The sequence below is a fragment of the Neofelis nebulosa genome, chromosome 17 (assembly GCF_028018385.1).
Source record: "Neofelis nebulosa isolate mNeoNeb1 chromosome 17, mNeoNeb1.pri, whole genome shotgun sequence".
NCBI classification, from domain to species: domain Eukaryota; kingdom Metazoa; phylum Chordata; class Mammalia; order Carnivora; family Felidae; genus Neofelis; species Neofelis nebulosa.
Window position 1 is genome coordinate 18,827,092 of NC_080798.1, and position 17,016 is coordinate 18,844,107.

Below are 17,016 nucleotides of genomic sequence, written 5' to 3' on the forward strand. Positions count from 1 at the left end.
CATTCATTCCACAAATATTTTGCGAAAGTGCTGGGGATACAACAGGAAATCAGTCCTTTGCATTCAAGAAAGCGATCATGAAATCGTTGTCGTTGTTGTTAGTCTGTATTGAGACTTCGCTGCCCCACCCCCACCCCCACCCCACCCCCCCGCCCCCGCCCCGGGAAATCTTCTATCGAGCATGAGAAATCGTAGGAGTCAGTGGACATTTTTAATAGGAGATTGAGAATTCTAGAATGAAAAAACAAACCCTCCGTTGGAGGGAGGGGAACGGAGAAGGAAGAACAATGATAAAATACCCAGAAATGCCCCCAAACGGTGAGGAAAGGACAGCCAGAAGTCGGATATTGCCACATCCCGGAAATAGCACTTAGCAAATGAGGAAATTTCGTAAGGCGATTTCTTGTCCTAGTTCGGCCTGTCTCATCCTGCGAACTTCAGCATACCCATTCTCACCCCTCGGTCACCCCGTTTCCCACATCTGCACCGTTAACCCGGTCTAAGCTAACTGGGTGGGTGTAGGTAGAGTACAGTGAAAATGAGGCGCTGTGCATAAAAGTGCACTGGGACTGGGAAACGCCATATAAATGGTGAGGAGAGAGGTTTTTATTTTATTTTTTTTTTAAATATCTTTTTTTTTTAATTTTTTTTTCAACGTTTTTTATTTATTTCTGGGACAGAGAGAGACAGAGCATGAATGGGGGAGGGGCAGAGAGAGAGGGAGACACAGAATCGGAAACAGGCTCCAGGCTCCGAGCCATCAGCCCAGAGCCTGACGCGGGGCTCGAACTCACAGACCGCGAGATCGTGACCTGGCTGAAGTCGGACGCTCAACCGACTGCGCCACCCAGGCGCCCCGAGGAGAGAGGTTTTTAAAAGTCCCTCCTAACACTGCTGAGCTCCTCCGCCCTCCAGGTACCGTCTTTCTTGAAGTCAGCTCCCCGGGTCCACCATCAGCGGAGGGGGGCGGGGGGGGCGGGGAGGGCCAAGGCGGGGGGGGGGGGGTGGGTGGCTGCTCAGGTCAAGGTAGGGCTGTGGATGGTGCTTGGTGGAGCAAACATTTCCTGTTCTCAAGGTGGCCGCCAGGAGGCAGCATCATGATCAGAGGACACCCATCAAGAAGTGTTCTCACCAAGCACCGGGCAGAGGAACTAGAGTTCCGTCGGAGGAATCGGTGTTTGACCCGGGTTTTAGACGCACTTTGGGTATGAGAGAACACTTCCTCAGCGTTTCACACTTCCACATTTGTCCCGACTGGGTCTTGCATCCCAGGAGACCCCTGACCATGGGGCTTTGCGTCCTTCTCCTGGGTCTACACCCAAGGTGGTGAACCCCGGTTCTGGCCCAGCTCGGTTCCTACACCAGGTGCTTAAAGCCAGGAATGAGCCAGACTTGCAGAGAATCTCATCCTCGGGAAGCGCGTTACAATTTTCAGGGCGCCCTTTAACAATCTGGCCTCAGGGCGGTTAAAATCAGAATCTGTGGGGGGAAGGGAGCCCTTGCCCCAGGAATTTTCAAAGCTTCCGAGGTGATTCTAACCATGCAGCCGAGGGTGAGAACTCCTGAGCTGCAGTGCCCATCCAGCTTTCATGTGCACACAAATTGCCTGGGGGTCTTGACAAAACCTAGATTTTGACTCAACAGCTCTGGGTTTGGGGCCCGGGATTCCACTTTTCTAACAAGTTCCTGGGCGTCGCTGCCGGTACGTGGGCCAAGACCGGAGCTGGAACCCAGGCGACAGGGATTAAGGTTCTTGCGCCCTCTGGTGGTCAAAAATCTCCCTAGCGTCACCCAGCGGAGAATGATGCGAGACGCCTTCTCCAATAGATTCAATTTCTAGAATGTTTGCAGATTCTTCCCCAGAGACTGGCCACTGGCATCTTCATGTCAGAGCTGCGATAACCTGAATGCAAACCTGCCTGGACTCCTCACCTACGAAACCGTGAAGTAATAAATGGGTATCGTTCAAGCTGCTGAATTTGTGGTACTGTGTTAGGCTGCAACCGAGAACTAACACAGGGAGTTTTACAGGCTTTACGATAATAGGCCAAGTGAAACTCTCAAGCCCACGGGCTTGGCTCAGTGGCCCTGCACGATTGTCTCTGATGGATCTGTTCCCAACCTCCCACTCAATGGGAGAAGAGGCAGAAAGGATTGTATTTCTTATTTATCAGCATTACGCCTGCTGTCTTATTTCCCATGACCACACACCTCCTTTCACCCTGTGAGGTCTGTTGTCACTGACACTCGTGAAAGCTCAAGGACGGGGTGGCGGCTGGTCTGCTCTCGGTGGCGGATTGTATTTTCCAAAGATGAATCCCATCCTATGTGCCCTTCTCACAATAGGACCTTCTTACAGTGGAGACACTCCTCCGTCAAGATGTGGGTTCTATTAAAAAGGGGGGAGGGGCTCCTGGGTGGTTCAGTGGGTTAAGCTTTGGACTCGATGTCAGCTCAGGTCTTGATCTGAGGGTCACGAGTTCAAGCCCCATGTTGCGCTCCACGCTGGACGTGAAGCTTACTTAAAAAAAAAAAAAAAAAAAAAAAAGATGTGGGATCTGCATTCCGTCCCCTTGAGCCCAGCAGACGCAAGACTATGGTGGGGGTGACAGTAGGTGTCTTTCAAGGCTAAGTCGTAAAAGGCGGTACATGCTGCCTCAGTTTCTCTCAGGACACTCATCCTTGGAGCCCAGGCCCCATGCTGCGAGGACACCCTAGCAGCCACATAGAAGGGCCACCTGTAGGTGTCCTGGCCAGAGTCCCCCATCCACTGCAGCGTCAACTGCAGACACGTGAGAGAGCCTTGAGAAGATTCCAGGTCCGCCTTCAGGCCGCCCCAGCTGATGCTGAGTACAACAGACCCGAGCTGCAGGCACCGAGCCCTGTCCAGATTGCAGATCTGTGAGCAATATAAACGTTGTTTAAAGCTACTAAACTTTGGCTTATTTTTATGGGGCAAGAGGTAACTGGAACCCTCTCAGACTCTCCCAGGGACTCTCCCAAAGACGCTGAATTTGGCCAGGTGTGGGGGGTGGCGGTGAGGAAACTCTGGTTTCAATTAATTACAGGTGAGTTACCTATTTTTCATTATTTACTATTTTTACAAGGCCATCTCCTTAGAAATTCAGTGCTTATAAACTGTTAGGAAATCAGCCCCTCGCGTGTGTTAGAAAGCCTGGCATTTTGTGTAACGTTTCTTCTTTGCCATTTAATTCACTTAAAAGTTTGTCTCCTTAAATACTTCTCAAGAGTATTTTTCTGCAGATTCTTCCCCACCTGCGGGAGGCCAGCTTCTAAGAGGGCCTGCCGTGCCCCTCCCCCATCTGTCATTGGTGCCCCTTGTGTAACTCCCTTCCTTGAGTGTGGGGCCTGACCTCGTGACTTGCTTCTAATGGATAGAATATGGTAAAGGTAATGGGCTGTCGTTCCCATGACTAGATGACAGACGTTGTGACTTCTGTCTTGCTAGCCAACTCCCTCAATTGCCTTCTTGGCTCATACACTTTGACATCACAGCTTCCACGTTGGGGAAAAGCACCCGATGGCGGCCTCTGGCCAACAGCCAGTGAGGAACGGAGGCCCCCGGTCCAAGAGCTTGTGAGAAAGGAATGAACTAGAAAGCGGCTCCTTCCTGGCTGAGCCAGGCGATGAGACATCAGCCCTGGCCGGCATCTCGATGGCAGCAACAGGAGAGACCCCGAGGAGGGGACCCCAGCTACACTGTGCCCGGACTCCTGACCCACAGAAACTGGGGGATAATAAATGTGTGTTGTTCTAAGCCACTAAGTCTTGGGATAATTTGTTACGCGGCGACAGATAACGAACGTACCACCCCTCCTCTGGCTGCCCGAGCGTCACTTCTTTATCAGAATCCCCAATCACTCTCAGGCTAACAACATGTGTCTACACTCACGGCACACGACCAGGGTTCTCACCCAAGCGTGCTGACTTGCATCGAAGTGAAGGAAGTGTTTCAGGTCCCCCGGCCAGGTGGCTTCTTTCCTGTGTGTCTGTACCTGTGTTTGCTGAGCCTGTCTTAGAACACTGACCGTCTTCCTCACCCCTGTAAATCTTCTCCCCTGGAGCCTGGGTGGATCCTGTCTGAATAAGGCAGAGCCTCAGATACATGTTCCATCCCTGAGTACTGCAAATTCACGTTCTCTCCCCCTGGGCCAGGCTGAGCTCAGACTCTGCAAATATGTGGCTTCCTCAGGATGTACTGGCTCTTCCTGTGACAGGAAGAATCATTTCCTCCAAGTCAAGGGCTTTCTTTCATTTGAGCTCCTGCCTCTCCTCTGGCATTTCTGGCCCGGGATCCTCAGATCCGAAGCTGTTGATGCTCCTTAGCGTTGGAACCTGAGAAGTCTTGCCCCGTACTGATTGATTGGAGCAGCCGGAGGGCAGAAGGAGAGGAAGTGGATTTCTGGGCTGAGTTTTGTTGGAAAAAGAATATTTTAAGGCAGAACAGTGGAAGTTGGGGCCACTTGGGTGTTTCTGCCTGGCCTCTCTGCCTCCCCTCCCTGCCCCCACATCCACGCCCTTATATCATGTAACAACATAAGCTGTTTTCCCCACAAAGGTGGCCTTCATACCACTGATATTTCCTTCTGTCTTCACACATTGCATTTTATTTATTTTTCTAAAGTTTTCTTTTTTTTTTTTTCTTAATGTTTACTATTTTTGAGAACGAGAGAAAGTGGGGGAGGGGCAGAGAGAGAGGGAGGCACAGAATCCGAAGCAGGCTCCAGGCTCTGAGCTGTCAGCGCAGAGCCCGACGCGGGGCTCGAACGCACGGTGCCATGAGATCATGACCCGAGCCGCAGGCCGACACTCAACGGACTGAGCCACCCAGGTGCCCCCACCCATTACATTTTAAATTTGGATTCTATAAACAGGAACCAAACACTGCACACGGAGAAGAAAAAGACCTGTTCTGGTTCTCGAACACCAGCCTTTTCCCAGGACTTTTGGGTTCACGTCTTCAGTGGTTTTCAGTGCCAGACCTAGAAGAAGAGGTGTTCCATGCTCTGGAACCAGGCATATTTTAACTCCCGCCCCACATTACAAAAAGGAATTCAGCCAGGCTGGTTAGGTAACCACCACGGAGACAGCAGTAGTGTGGACAGCCACAATCGGAGCCTGAGGAGAGACTGCAGACAAGTCTCCAAATGTCCGTGCACGTTGCTCTACGAGGAAATGCTCTGAGTTCTCCTGTGAGAAATAAGGGAAATGGGAGGCGTGCCCTTGTGTAATTTTCTTCTTTCGAACGCGGGCCTGACTTCGTGACTTGCTTCTGACCCATGGAATAAGCCAGTACGAAGGGACTCGCTTCTGACCCACGGAATATGCGAGTACGAAGGGACGTCACTTCCGTGATTACGTTACAAGAGATTGTGACTTCTGTCTTACCAGCAGCCTCTTTCAGTACCTGGCTCGCACACTTTGATGACGCAGGCCGCCATTTTGGAGCACACAGTGTGGAAGGTCTCTGAGATGCCACAAAGCACCACAGGCAGCAGACAATAATAGTTTCTGGAGAGGGTGGATTGGCAGACCTGAGTGTTAATTTGCTCATCCGCTCAATAAATATTCCTTGAGTCGGGGCGCCTGGGTGGCTCAGTCGGTCAAGCGTCAGACTTCGGCTCAGGTCATGATCTCATTGTTGGTGGGTTCGAGCCCCGTGTCGGGCTCTGTGCTGACAGCTCAGAACCTGGAGCCTGCTTCGGATTCTGTGTCTCCCTCTCTCTCTCTCTGCTCCTTCCCCGCTCACGCTCTGTCTCTCTCTCTCTCAAAAATGAATAAACATTAAAAAAAAATGTTTTTAATAAAAATAAAGAAAAACATTCCCACATTTAAAAGTGCCATAAATAAAACACAAGTGCTAAAAATAGGGGTTCCTGGGTGGTTCAGTCAGTTAAGTGTCCAACTCTTGATTTCTGCTCAGGTCATGATCTCAAGGTTCGTGAGATCCAGCCCCACATTGGGTTCTGCACTGACTGCACAGAGCCTGCTTGGGATTCTCTCTCCCTCTCTCTCTGCCCCTGTCCCACTCACACATGTACCTACCCTATGTCTCTCAAAATAAATAGACATTTAAAAAATGCTAAAAATGCTTGCTCTTCCCATAACAAAGGGTTACATATATATAAAGAGCTCCTAAAAATCAATAAGAAAAAAAAGCAACCATCTAGTTTAAAAATGGGCAAAGAATATGAAGAGGCAGTTCATAGAAAAGAAAAAGGGAAATCTAAGGCCCCTTAAACATAAGAAGACTCACTCAGCCTCCCTTATCTTGAGAGAAATGCCAATGGCCTTCTACACACATGTAATGTTTTCCACAACAACTTGTAGTTTGGAGAAGCCAGGACACCGCAACTCACCAACTGCACACCCAAACCCAGATGACATTTGCACTTTTGTCTCCTTCCAGTATCACAGTTAGCCTTGTGACTTCTTTAATTACTATAGCATCCATTCATTTATTCATTCAGAAGATTTGTCTTGTGGCCATATTGTGTCTTGTCCTTGAGCCAAGATCTGGGGTTACGTCGATGAATAAGATGCGTTCCTTATGCTGAATGAGCTAATATAATGAAATACTTCTTACCACAGATAGCATTCACTGAGCACCCATCATGAGTCAAAACTTTTAGATTTAAGTATACGTTTTCACAAATGCTGTAAATTACCCTCCACCTTCCCGTCACCCCATGTTGTAGTTAGCAATCCGAAGCACAGAGAAATTGGGGGACCTGGCCATTTCACAGTTTTTATGGGGATTCGAATCAGACCTACGAGACCCCAAACCCCTTATTCTTCGGTGTTTGCCAATAATGGATTAAAATTTGGCCCTGACTCACTCTGGACAATCCATGCACCCCCAGGGCTGGACCCAAGCCTGGACAGAAGCCATCCCACACAGGGAGCCTAAACCGGGCAGCCAGAGAGAATTATTCCCTGGTGTTTTCTCTCGCCCACTTTCTACCCAGCCTGCTGTCCGCCCATGCTCCTTTGTAGGCATAACTTCCTCTGGGTCTGCTCTGGGTTGATTGCACTCGAGGAATCTGTTGCTCCCGCCAATAAACTCGAGCAATATTTTTTTATTTGGTGGATCATTTGGCATCGACTTTTTAATTTGAGAATCACATAAGAGATGATAACAATTAACGGCATTCCTCTAGTGCTTTAGAATTTGCAAAGTGGTCTCACCAATAGGATCCCAGTCGACCCACACCCAAAACATAAGGAGCCTGAAGCTTGGAGGGAAGAGTCATGGCCCGCGTGAAAGTGGAATCCAGAGTTAGAACTCAAATCTTGAGGCTTTTCTGTAACAAAAGTTACAGGTTTCCATGGAAGAGGTTCTGTAGGAGAGAGAAGGTTTGGGAACGATGTTGGGGGATCAGCAAGGTGTGTGAAAAGAGGGGTGAGGGGGTCTGTAGAAAAGGGGGAATCTTATAAGTTAGTAGACATTTTATGGGAGAGAGAATGAAAAAGTAAGTACAGAGGGAGGCAATATCAAGACATATCTATGAAATGATGGGAGGGAGCGATGAGATTGAAATTGTAAAAGAGGGGCGCCTGGGTGGCGCAGTCGGTTAAGCGTCTGACTTCAGCCAGGTCACGATCTCGCGGTCCGTGAGTTCGAGCCCCGCGTCAGGCTCTGGGCTGATGGCTCGGAGCCTGGAGCCTGTTTCCGATTCTGTGTCTCCCTCTCTCTCTGCCCCTCCCCCGTTCATGCTCTGTCTCTCTCTGTCCCAAAAATAAATAAAAAACATTAAAAAAAAAAAAAAAAAGAAATTGTAAAAGAGAGAGTTAAGACAAAGTCCTCAGAGACTCATCTATACTGATAAGGAAGGGAGGCCAGGAGTGCTCACTGCCCAGAAAAGAACATAGCGTTTGGAAGCAGGTGAGCTAGACCTCGGACCAATTCCACCTTATGAACTAAGCGCCATCGGGCAACTCTCTTAATTTATCACTTAGTCTCTTGGACTATAAAATGGACGTAATTCTGAAGGTGAGTGGGAAGATCAAGTTCTGTAACATCCTTTAAAATACGTTGTGGGCGGGGCACCTGGGTGGCTCAGTGGGTTAAGCATCTGACTTCAGCTCAGGTCACAAGCCCCGCGTCAGGCTCTGTGCTGACAGCTCAGAGCCTGGATCCTGCTTCGGATTCTGTGTCTCCCCCTCTCTCTGCCCCTCCCCTGCACTCTCTCTCTCTCTCTCTCTCTCTCTCTCAAAAATAAATAAAATTGGGGCACCTGGGTGGCTCAGTCGGTTGAGCGTCCGACTTCGGCTCAGGTCACCATCTCGCGGTCCGTGAGTTCAAGCCCCGCGTCAGGCTCTGTGCTGACAGCTCAGAGCCTGGAGCCTCCTTCCGATTCTGTGTCTCCCTCTCTCTCTGCCCCTCCCCCGCTCATGCTCGCTCGCTCTCTCTCTCTGTCAAAAATAAATAAACGTTGGGGCGCCTGGGTGGCGCAGTCGGTTAAGCGGCCGACTTCAGCCAGGTCACGATCTCGCGTCTGTGAGTTCGAGCCCCACGTCGGGCTCTGTGCTGACAGCTCGGAGCCTGGAGCCTGTTTCTAATTCTGTGTCTCCCTCTCTCTCTGCCCCTCCCCCGTTCATGCTCTGTGTCTCTCTGTCCCAAAAATAAATAAAAAAAAACATTGAAAAAAAAATTTTTTTTAAATAAATAAACGTTAAAAAAAATAAAAATAAAAAAATAAAATCCACTGCCTGGATATCGTTGTGGTTTCTACCATGTCGCTCCGATTACACTCAAGCCATCTTCCTCAGAAGCCCTTGCCCTGCATGCTTCTGGGTTACAGTTGGCCAGGAAAGCACTTTTATGAGATTTGGTTGGTGAAAGTGAAGCAGTTGTATAAGGTCTACTTTTCTTTTCTTTTTTTTTTTAATGTTTATTTATTTATTTTGAGAGAGACCGGGGGGGGGGGGGGGGCAGAGAGAGAGGGAGAGAGAGAGCATCCCAAGCAGGCTCCACACCATTAGCGCAGAGCCCAACGTGGGGCTCGATCTCGTGAACCGTGAGATCACGGAAGGTCCAGTTCTCACAAGCAATCCCTTACCCCAGAATCCCCGGAGAAGTTCTGCTTCCCTGGCTGAATGCAGACGGGTAGACAGTGATGGTGCTGTGAGCGGTTCCAGGGAACAGAAACTCGAGGATAGGAATCTGGACCGGGTTCTCTGGCCAGACTCAACCGGATTCATGACCCCGTTTCTGACGGTAAAGGAGACGCTGGTTGTCTGTGGCGTGCAATAGTAGCAAAATCGTGACAACAACGACCGCCTGTCGTGGTGGAAGGAAGTGTCGTGGTGTAATGCCTGAATTAAGCATTGATTGGCAAGGCATCCATTTCATTTAAATTTTTTTTTTCAACGTTTTTTAATTTATTTTTGGGACAGAGAGAGACAGAGCATGAACGGGGGAGGGGCAGAGAGAGAGGGAGACACAGAATCGGAAACAGGCTCCAGGCTCCAAGCCATCAGCCCAGAGCCTGACGCGGGGCTCGAACTCACGGACCGCGAGATCGTGACCTGGCTGAAGTCGGACGCTTAACCGACTGCGCCACCCAGGCGCCCCGGCAAGGCATCCATTTCAAAAGCCGTCTGCTCCAGATCAGCACAACCAGATAAGGCAGTAGGCACCCCCACGCCCACGAAGTTGTCCTTTCAGAAAACCCTGGACGACCATGAAAACGGACACGCCTTGAGTGGCCCTGCCTTCGGTCTCCCGTGCCCTGAATCCCACTCTCAGGCTTCAAATTAGTCAATACAGAGTGACCTCATGAGCCCCCAGGAACCCCCCCCCTCTCAGACGCTAATGAAGGCAGAGCCCCAGGTCTGCGGTCTGTCTGCCTGTGACCTCACTCGGTGGCCCCGGCATGCCAGGACTTGGGAGTAATTAGTCTTGTTCGTCAAAGTTCCCTGATGGTTTTCACTGACGCACATCCTGCAGTCGTAACAGGAGCCACGAGATCCAGTCCAGTCACAACACGGGCCCTGCTGGGAGGAATGTCTGTGATATGGGTCTGGCGAGTGCCTCAGGTATTCCCAGCTGGGAATATCACCTTCGAAATCAAGAGTCGGGTGCTTGGGGCGCCTGGGTGGTTCAGTCCGTTAAGCGTCTAACTTCAGCTCAGGTCATGATCTCAAGATTCATGAGTTGGAGCCTCTCGTCAGGCTCTGTGCTGACAGCTCAGAGCCCGGAGCCTGCTTTGGATTCTGTGCCTCCCTCTCTCTCTGCCCCTCCCCTACTCGTGCTCTCTCTCTTTCTCTCTCTCTCTCTCAAAAAACACATTAAAAAAAAATTTTTTAAAAAGAGATGTTTAACCGACTGAGCCACCCAGGTGCCCCCGGTTGGTTGCTTTTAAGTGCAGAAAGAAAATGAGCTCAGGGCTTTAAATTCTCAGCTCAAAGTCAAGGTAAGGGATAGAAAGCTATTAATGACCATCCTAAGAGAAATCCTTATCTCCTTTAGCTCCCGAGTTGAGATTTCTGAAAACTAAACCCACAGTCTAATCCTTTGGATGGCTGAATTGCAATACAAATCGAATCCCCAGCTTTGCATGGTGTCACGTTAAGGGAAAGGCGTCTCAGAGGTTATAAGAAAACAGCTAGTTGACTCCAGGGATATGCATGTGCTGTGGCTGAGTTGTATGAGAGGGAAGAGTAAGATACAGAATATTGGTGAATAGCTTGGTGGCTCCCATTTAATCCTCAGTGGCTGGAACCCAGAAGAGCAGTCCTGGTGATGGTGGGATGGCTTGGCTGAGCTTCTGGAGAGGACAGCAAGAAGCCACACGATGCTTGTATGTCACTTGGGGTTTTCAAGTCTGGGGCACCTGTCATACGTGTAGAGTCAGAACTGATGCAGCTGTCATTTGAGGGAGTTGTGGTCGAGAGCACTTGTAAAGGAGGGATCCGTATTTTGAAAGGACCAACATCAGAAACACTCCTCGCCTAAAACAGACAACTGGATTACTAGTCACTTGATGGCTTTATATACATTTTCTTCTTAAAGCTCACCTGTAGGCTGTTTGTGGGAGAGGCCTGCAGAGGCTGAGATAAGCCAACAACCAGCTGAGCCAGGAATCCAACTGGTGCCTGAGTTCAGACACCTCGATATTTAAAAAAAAAAATTTTTTTTAATGTTTACTTTTGAGACAGAGAATGAGTGAGGGAGGGGCCGAGAGAGAGGGAGACACAGAATCCAAAGCAGGCTCCGGGCTCTGAGCTGTCAGCACAGAGCCCGACGCGGGGCTCGAACTCACAAACCGTGAGATCATGACCCGAGCCGAAGTTGGTCCCCCAACTAACTGAGGCACCCAGGTGCCCCGAGAATGGTTTTAAAATAGAAGAACAATTCAGATAGTCTTGGACATAAAACACAGGCGGCTCCCGTGGAAGAAAATGTAACTCAGAAACTCAATCACCTGCAGATCTGTGCTGATGACTTCTCTGGCTTCTCAGCCAACTCCCGAACACTCGAGATCGGTTGTGGCGTGAGAGACACAGTCTTTCTGATTTTACAGACTAACCGGGATCCAGGACTCTGTTTACTGCTGTGAGTTTTCTTCCACGGCTGTAGAACTGGTTCAGACAAATTTAGCACAGGATCCTTGCCGGTGTTTTCCCTTTGTTCACAATCCATGTGATGAAGATCAGAGTTACCCAGCGCCCACGGCTAGTCTCGAGATTGTCACCCTCAAGACAAGATGCAGGAGGCTCTCAACAGGCTGAGCAGGCTTCTGGAGCCCGGAGGGATGATGCCTCTTCGAGATTATGGCCGCTATGACACGGCTTAGCTTGGGTTTAAAAAAGGTCAGTGTCGGGCACCTGGGTGGCTCGGTCGATTAAGCGGCTGTCTTCGGCTCAGGTCATGATCTCGCGGTCTGTGAGTTCGAGCCCCGCGTCAGGCTCTGTGCTGACAGCTCAGAGCCTGGAGCCTGCTTCGGCTTCTGTGTCTCCCTCTCTCTGTCCCTCCCCTTGCTCACACTCTGTCTCTCTCTCTCTCAAAAGTAAACATTAAAAATAAACAAATAAATAAATAAACATTAAAAAGAAACGATCAGTGTCTGTCTGAAATTTCCATGTGACAGGCGATCGTACTAGAGTTTAGTTCTTCACACAAGGTGAACTGGATACACTTTTCACTACTGCTGGACCAGAGAAGGTTCAGAACATGGTGGATTGCCGATTATAAGCGACCCGACAGGAAGAGCCAACAATGTACTGAGTTTGGATTCGGTGGAAGCATCACAAGGCTCTTCTGTCCAGCGCTGGCTGAGAGGCACCTGTTCCTGACACGGGAGCTCACTGGAGCTTTCCGAAAGGAACATTCACAAGTGGTGTCTTGATGGTGGGAAGTTTAAGGATTCAGACTTGAGCCTTGGATCTAGGAAAAACTGCCTTTTATTGTGCTTCATATTTGTGACGCCCTTTACCATATCCTTTCCTCAAGTTTTTTATTTTTTTTAACTTTTTAAAATGTTTTATTTATTTTTGAGAGAGAGAGACAGAGAGAGAGAGACAGAGCGTGAGCGGGGGAGGTGCAGAGAGAGAGAGAGGGAGACACAGAATCGGAAGCAGGCTCCAGGCTCCGAGCTGTCAGCACAGAGCCCAGTGTGGGGCTCGAACTCAGGAACCACGAGATCACGACCTGAGCCGAAGTTGGACGCTCAACCGACTGAGCCACCCAGGCGCCCCACCTCAAGTTTTTTCTTACTTCAAGATCTCCAAGAACTTTTCTTGCCATCCTGTAATTTACCATAACTGAAATGTTCCTGGGAATCATGAATGCACAAGGCACGAAGAATTTATTTCCAGGTGAAGGTATTAATGCACGATAAAGTGTCATTTGTGAGTTGCATTGAGATATTTCAGAGTTCGAGTACTTGCGCTAGACAGTTGATACATACAAAGGTGAATAAAGGTGTTGTTCAGCGAGAAGCCCATCAGGAAGAATCATCTTTCTCTGGATACTTTCCCGACTCAAAAGTACTGCTTTAAAGAGCATAAAGCAGGGGCGCCTGGGTGGCGCAGTCGGTTGAGCGTCCGACTTCAGCCAGGTCACGATCTCGCGGTCCGTGAGTTCGAGCCCCGCGTCGGGCTCTGGGTTGATGGCTCGGAGCCTGGAGCCTGCTTCCGATTCTGTGTCTCCCTCTCTCTCTCTCTGCCCCTCCCCCGTTCATGCTCTGTCTCTCTCTGTCCCAAAAATAAATAAAAAACGTTGAAAAAAAAAATAAATAAAGAGCATAAAGCATATCTTGGTTACACATTTATTTGGTCATGGCCTCCACTTAACCTTAGTGCTATAGAATTTCAAGCACTCTTCCCCCTCTAGGTAACCCCTTCCTAAAGAATTTAAAGGATCTTCCCTTTTAGCAAAATTGCCTTATTTTTTTTAGTGTGCCCTTAAATGTTTGACACAAAAGGAACCAGAAGAACTTTATTTTAGCCACATGACGGCACAACTGAATGTGAGCATCATCAGTATCACTTCATGTTCTGTTTTTTTTTTTCAGTTACCACTTTCACATGTTTCCCTCTTGGTGGTCCATGAGTTATACAATGTATTCTTAATTTTACCAAATAAAGAATTTTCTTTCTTTTTTTTAAAGTTTATTTATTTATGTTGAGACAGAGTGTGGGGGGGGTGGGTGTGCAGGGGAGGGGCAGAGAAAGAAGGAGAGAGAGAGCATCCCAAAGAGGCTCCACACTGCCAGCACTGAGCCCGATGCGGGGCTCAAACCCACGAACTGTGAGATCATGACCTGAGCTGAAACCAAAAGTCAGACGCATAACTGACTGAGCCACCCAGGTGCCCCCCAAATAAAGAATTTTCAATTCTTCTTACGTTTTGGATTTTCAACTAAAAAAAAAATGTGGTATTTATTTAAAAAAAAATTTTTTTTAGAGAAAGAAAGAGAGCATGTACAAACAGGGGAGGGGCAGAAGAAGGAGAGAGAATCTTAAGCAGGCTCTGCTAACCGCACAGAGCTCAGCTCAGGGCTTGATCCCACGACTGTGAGATCACGACCTCAGTCAAAATCAAGTCAGACTCTTAACCGACTGAGCCACCCAGGCACCCTGAAGATGTGGTACTTATATACAAGAATGAAATCTTGCCATTTGCAACATGATGGATCTAGAGAGTATAATGTTAAGCAAAGTAAGTCAGTTAGAGAAAGAGAAATACCATACGATTTCATTCATATGTGGAATCGTTTTTAATGTTTATTTATTTTGAGAGAGAGAGAGAGAGAGAGAGAGAGGGCAATCAGGTGAGGGGCAGAGAGAGAGGGAGAGAGAGAATCCCAAGCAGGCTCCAGGCTGTCAGTGCAGAGCCCTATGTAGGGCTTAATCCCATGAGCTGTGAGGACATAACCTGAGCTGAAACCGAGAGTCGGACGCTCACCTGACTGAGACATCCAGGACCACTCCTCGTATGTGGAATTTGAGAAACAAAACAAATGAACAAAGATAAAAAAGAGACAAACCAAGAAATAGACTCTCTACTATAGAGAACAAACTGACGATTCCCAAAGGGAAGGCGGGTGGGGGGATGGGTGAAACAGGTGATGGGGATTAAGGAGAGCACTTATCTTTTTTTTAAATTTTTTTTTTTTAACGTTTATTTATTTTTGAGACAGAGAGAGACAGAGCATCAACGGGGGAGGGGCAGAGAGAGAGGGAGACACACAGAATCTGAAACAGGCTCCAGGCTCTGAGCTGTCAGCACAGAGCCCGATGCGGGGCTCGAACTCACGGACCGCGAGATCATGACCTGAGCCGAAGTCGGACGCGCAACCGACTGAGCCACCCAGGCGCCCCAGGAGAGCACTTATCTTGATGAGCGCTAAGGAATGCCCAGAATTGTTGAATCACTATATTGGGCACCTGAAACTAATATAACACTATACGTGAACTACACTGGAATTAAAATAAAATAATAACAACAATAATAATAAAGTAATGAAGAGGTGCTTACTGTTCCTAGCATATAAATTAGGAAGCTATGGTAATTTAAAAAGAATGGACTTGCATTATATATGAATATGCAATTCAAAGAAATAAAGCATTCAAGTATTAGAAGAAAATCCAAAGAACATCCATTTATTTATTCTCTGGTTGGGGACAGGGATGACTTTTGGAAGACTGGCAGAGATTCCATCTAATTAAAGATCCAGGAACAAAGGGGGCACCCGGGGGGCTCACCCGGTTGAGCGTCCAACTCTTGATTTCCGCTCAGGTCATGATCTCACGGTTCTCGGGTTCGAGCCCCACATCAGGCTCTGCGCTCACAGTGAGGAGCCTGTTTGGGATTCTCTCTCCCTCTCTCACCCCCTCCCCCAGTCACGCCGTCTCTCTCTGTCTCTCTCAAAATAAATATATAAACTTAAAAAAATAAAATATATTTAAAAAATTAAAGATCCAGGAACAAAGAAGAACGTATGTAGGAGAAGAAAGTTTTTCTAAAAACCTATTTTCTAGATTGAACAATGATCCAAATTCTCAGCTTGAAAGCATCTGCTGACTCCTGGCTGGCTCAGTAGGAAGAGTGTGCGACTCTTGATCTCAGGGGTCATGAGTTCGAGCCCCATGCTGGGCGAAGAGACTACTAAAAAAATCAATAAGTAAAACTTAAAAAAAAGAAACAGAAAGGATCTGCTAAACTCAAATACTAAACAAACACATGACTCCTCTGGAGGAAGGCACCTTCACCATAGGTACCAGAGAGTTCCCATAAATATTTTAAAAGTAGAATGAGGGTCTGCCATCAAAACAACCAAGTCGACTTGCACTTCCCACGGTGGTTGACTGGGTCACTTCAGATCAACCTTTCCACAGAAGAACACTCGGAAAGCTGGACAAAATATGAAAAGTTGAAGGTAGTTCAGAGGGTCACCGAGGCGGTACAAATCTCAATTATACTGAGAAGCCAGGGTGCCTACTGTACGATTCCATCTATTTACAATTTTCGTAAATGCAAATGACCAATCTGGACAAAATCCCTGCTAACTCGTTCTGACCAAACTGGTCAGGCTTCTCTCCTCTCCACAGGCCCTTGAACTTCAGCCCACCCTTGAGCTGAAGCGAGCATTAGAAGGCAGGACAACCTCAACGGCACCTCCCGAGGATCGAGGATCGAGGATCGGCTGACGGCAGAGAAAGACATTTCTTGTTCGGGTGCTTGACGACACCACTTGCTTACCTCCCTACCCCACACCTGGCTCTTTCCAGCCTCGTCTGTGCCTCCCTGTAAAAGAAATGCCATTTCCCCACAGCCTCCTCAGGTGCTTACAGACCTGATGGTCTGTCCAGACTTCTGGATAGTCTTTCTCTAGGCAAGTTTGGATTTTTATTATTATTTTTTTTTTACAGTATTCTGGTGCCGTGACTCGGAGGGAGTGCTGGCTCAGGTCCTTCTACCGTCACCCAGGTGTTCATGTCAGCCTCTCGTACCCCTTGTGTCCTTTCCACATTGGGGAGATCTGGCTCCACACTGTCAATCACAACCCCTAATCCAGTGCTCCAGACATGTGCCGTTGTAGCACAAGCATTGATTCTCTTTGAATGAAAACTTTTTTCTTTGGCTCTTGAGTGGGCATCCGATCTGCCTGTTGAACAGGAATCTTGCAAGTTTTGGGACGGGTGAGAATCTTCCCAGCTCTTGGGGGAAACCTCTTTTGTTTATTTGAATACATGTCTAATCCCATGGGAAATTCTCGCTCCCCTGGATCCCCCCTTTCCTCCTCTGTTCTTGATTACACGCTCTGCCTCGATAGCACTAATTCAGTCCGACATTCCAGAAAAAGGTAGAATTTCACTAAGGATAATTTGGAACTACAATCATCTCTCTGGAGTTCTTGGGGTCTCCCCAAATTGGTTTATCTCCAGGGGACCTTGAATCCTCAGGATCCCAAATCCCCTCTAGAAAATGGTCCTTGGGGGCGCCTGTGTGGCTCAGTTGGTTAAGTGTCCAACTCTTGATTTTGG

General features: G+C 48.4%; 1 pseudogene; it reads left to right on the forward strand.

The window, feature by feature from the left end:
- Positions 1–10,820: 10,820 nt before the first annotated feature.
- Positions 10,821–12,304, forward strand: LOC131500206 (tRNA N(3)-methylcytidine methyltransferase METTL2A-like; annotated as a pseudogene).
- The last annotated feature ends 4,712 nt before the right edge of the window (positions 12,305–17,016 follow it).